Source organism: Periplaneta americana, chromosome 10 (assembly GCF_040183065.1).
Source record: "Periplaneta americana isolate PAMFEO1 chromosome 10, P.americana_PAMFEO1_priV1, whole genome shotgun sequence".
In the NCBI taxonomy this organism is placed as follows: Eukaryota; Metazoa; Arthropoda; class Insecta; order Blattodea; family Blattidae; genus Periplaneta; species Periplaneta americana.
In genome coordinates this window covers 20486192-20490422 of record NC_091126.1, presented here as the reverse complement: position 1 = coordinate 20490422, position 4231 = coordinate 20486192, and the positions used below count along the sequence as shown (strand labels likewise).

The following is a 4231-nucleotide window of genomic DNA, read 5'->3' as shown; positions in this document are numbered from 1 at the left end:
TGAGAAGAGGAAGCTAGAGTTTCTACAGTGTGTTCGCAAGGAAACAGTTTTTACTCCCATAAGTACCGTCGGTCTTTTAATGTTATAAATCGAAAGTGATTGCTGAGGTATAAGTCTGTACATTCCCCCTGGATCGAGTGTGCTGGCTAGTATGGACAGCTAACAGAGACTGAAAAGACGCAAAGGTTTGATCATGGATGGACATTTACAGGTTCGCGAAACGGAAGTGCTTCGAAACTTCCCTACAACGCCGAGAGAGGGGGCTGTGATTTACAGTGCCGGTCTCTTTGTATCACTCCGTCTGTGCCGTATAAATCAAAACAATTTAGCGGGTCAGAAGCATCGATTCTCGGTCGGGGCAAGTTACCTGGTTGAGGTTTTTTTCCGAGGTTTTCCCTCAACCCAAAATGAGCAAATGCTGGATAAGTTTCGGTGTTGGACCCCGGACTCATTTCACCGGCATTATCACCTTCATCTCATTCAGATACTAAATTGCCTAAAATGTTGATAAAGTACTCGCTTCGGCGGTACATATACTAAAATTGGAACGATATAGAGAATATTAGCATGACCCCTGCGCAAGAATGACACGCAAAATCGTGAAGCGTTCCACATTTAAAAAAAGGGTCAGAAGCAAACGGATATAATTGCACTTTAGTAATTTTTCAGAAAATATGATTGAAAGTGTTTAAGCTTTCGTAAATTTCCGTGAAGTTTTAATTATATTTAAATAAAACGTATTATTTTGCACAGATAATAAATCGAGCTGAAAATTGAGAACCAAATCACTTTCCAAGTTTTTGAAATAGACTCGGTCTGAAAGAATGAAGCGTCTGACAATACCACCCCTGGGCTGTATAATTCTTTTAAAGTAATGTAAGTATTCCGAACATTTTTCTAGCTACTTGAACCACTGAAGTTTCAATGAATTCCCTTTCAATGAATTGTTTTAGACAGGAATATGTCTGAGCGATCTCAAAAGATAAAATGTGACGGTAACTTGTAAGTACTATGTTATCGGTAGTTTGCTTTTTTTTGGTCAGATTCTGTAGACGTTTCTTCCAACTGATTTTTTCAAATCCATTAACTTTTTTCCGCGTTAATGACGCCAAATAACAATAAAATAAGTTAGAATTCTGTTTCTCCAAGACAAAATAGAACATGATAGTAAACATGATACACATTAACTGTAAATACTCTATATATAATGTATTCAATTAATTCATTTAACGAAATCAACACCGTTACTGTGAACAAAAACATATATTCTGAGAATATGAAATTCATTTCATTAACTATAATTGCCAGTAAAGATTTGTTGAAGCTAAGAAAATGTTCTTATTACGTAACATGGTGTTACAGGGACAAAATCTATACTAATAATAAATCTGTAGCCGAAATTTTTCTGGTAATTTTCGATTTTCCAAAAATAATTGTTCCTAACATATATAATTCACCACCCTGAAACCGAAGATCGCTTTTTGAAATGTTTGTATGTCTGTCTGTCTGGATGTTTGTTACCTTTTCACGCGATAATGCCTGAACCGATTTATATGAAAATTGGAATATAAATTAAGTTCGTCATAACTTAGAATTTAGGCTATATGGCATTCAAAATATTTTATTTAAAAGGTGGGTTATAAGGGGGCTTTAATTAAATAAATCGAAATATCTCCCTTATTATTAATTTTCGTGAAAAATGTTACATAACAAAAGTTTCTTTAAAAATAATTTCCGATAAGTTTTATTCTACGCAAAATTTTGATAGGACTGATATTTAATGAGATAAATGAGTTTCAAAATTAAAATAACAACGCCATCTAAGGCGGAGTAATGAAATAAAAAACAAATGACTTCGTCTATAAGGGGCCTTTGACAACAACAATCGAAAGCTATGAAACATAGCCTACAGAGAATGTTTCTGTTTGTATGAAGTAATATCGGAAGCTAAATTAACCGATTTGTATAATTAATTATTAATTCACCATTGGAAAGTGTAGTTTCTCTAGATGGACATAATGCTATAATGTTATTACAGTAACTTCTGAGTGAATCCAGGACAGGTAAGATTAAAATACAGTAGCTTCTTATGCATAGAAAACTTGATAGGCTATTCTGTGCATTCGTTTCCTGTATTTCCTAAAATAATGTTTATGTCCCTAGATCAAAATGATCGCATTTTAATTGTTTTAAATACAATTTAAATTATATAACATACGAAACGATTTATCCTTCTATCAAACACGAATGTTCCTTGGATCAAATGTCATATTTTAATTATGTAATTACTTTATATTTATTTCTAACGGGTGCAGCGGAGTAATACTAATAAAAATCAATATACAAATTATCAATACTTATATTTTACACAATATATACAAATAATTCGTTTATCAAAACCTATCCCGTTGCAGTGAACGAAAACATATACTCTGAGGCTATGAAATGCAGATATTTTAAGAACATCACATAAAAATTGTTTGAACTAAGAGAATGTTGTTTCTATGTTATATGACGTTACGGGGGCATATTTATAATACATTACATCATTATTATTTAATGACCTCATGCGTACCTGCTTGCGATTCGACCTTGTTTACGCATCCACGTGACGTAATAGATGTAGCTGTACGTTTGGGAACGAATATGCGCTGCCTGGTAGTCAGAAATTCCAACGACGCGGGATAGCCATGCTGTTAATACTACGGCTTAAATAATTGGTAAAAATAAGTAGTTAACTGTAAGAAAAACAATATTCTGCGTTATATTTGTGCTCGAGAGAGTGTTATGTTTATATTAAAGTTAATGTTGTGTTTATAGCCTTGCAGGTAGAATTGAAGTTTGTAGTTACTGAATAATCAACTAAATACGCATGAGATTATTTCAGAGTGCGATTTGTTATTTTCCCAGAGGGGCACATACATTTCTCTGTCTACCTCTTGCTATCATTCTCTGTGCTGAATATTTCAGATTTCTGTTTAAAATGTGTAAGTTAAATATGGATATCTATTACCGAAATTAGTGGTCCTATAGTACCAAAAGTACCTAAATTGACGTTAGAAATTACAGTTTTTACCAAAAGTTTAAGAACACCCCTTCAAAAGTGATGTTTCAAACCAAATCTGCCTATTTTCCAAACTGTGGATTATACAAGGTGTTTCAAAAATACGGGGCATAATTTCAGGTATCTATTTCCCACATGTAGACAATCAAAATAGTTCATTACAACATGTGTCCTGAAATGCTTCATTTCCGAGTTATGGCCTTCACAACATTGAAATTCACCGGAACGTTTTTCTTTCCGCAGGTCGTTGTCACTACAGAAGATGTTCAAAATGTCCACCTCCTGCTTGAATACAGACCACACATCGATGTCTCATTCACCTGCGAACACGATCCCAAACTCCAGGAGTATTGCGTATGTCCTCAGAACATGCCACAATTCGATTCTGAAGGGATTCCAAATCAGGCACCGGAGACGAATAAACCAATGATTTTAAATGGCCCCACAAGTAGAAATCGAGAGGGTTCAGATCAGGTGAGCGTGGAGGCCAAGCAATTGGGCCACCTCTACCTATCCATCGATCAGGAAACCTTCGATCCAAGTACCTACACAACACTGAATGTAACCTTCGCCTCGGAATGAACTGTCAGAGTGCCCTCTTAATGTCTCCTTTGGCGGCAACGAACTGCGGAAAGAAAAACGTTCCGGTGAATTTCAATGTTGTGAAGGCCATAACTCGGAAATAAAGCATTTCCGGACACATGTTGTAATGAACTATTTTGATTGTCTACATGTGGGAAATACATACCTGAAATTATGCCCCGTATTTTTGAAACACCCTCTATGAAAATTTTTCTGTTATAAAATCTTATTGAAAAATTACACTTTTTGTACGAAAAAAACTGGATTATTCCAGAATAAGTTTACTCAGATTAGTGAGTTTTGGGATAGAGTTAGACATATCTGAAAGGTTTTTTTTTGTGTAAATATTACTTTTTGTTTAAACAGTTTGTGACAAAGTTTTCATTTTCTAAAATTCTCTTGAGTTTGAAATTCGCAACATATTGAACTGGGACCGCCACTGCCACTTACATCGTAGCATTGGGAGTTGGTAATACTGGCCAATTAGCCTATTTCCTCCATTTTTAGTAATCAGCTATGAGGTTTGCTACAAATGTGGGAAGGTTAGATTTCTTCCTTGAAAAACTGAAAATGGGTCGAAATTCA

General features: G+C 34.8%; 1 non-coding gene across 1 annotated transcript; it reads left to right on the top strand.

Annotated features, from left to right (window-relative positions):
- The first annotated feature begins 512 nt into the window (after window positions 1–512).
- On the top strand, window positions 513–619 carry LOC138708285 (U6 spliceosomal RNA). Its single transcript, XR_011334690.1, has one exon. It is a non-coding gene; the product is annotated as a U6 spliceosomal RNA (small nuclear RNA).
- Window positions 620–4231: the final 3612 nt, after the last annotated feature.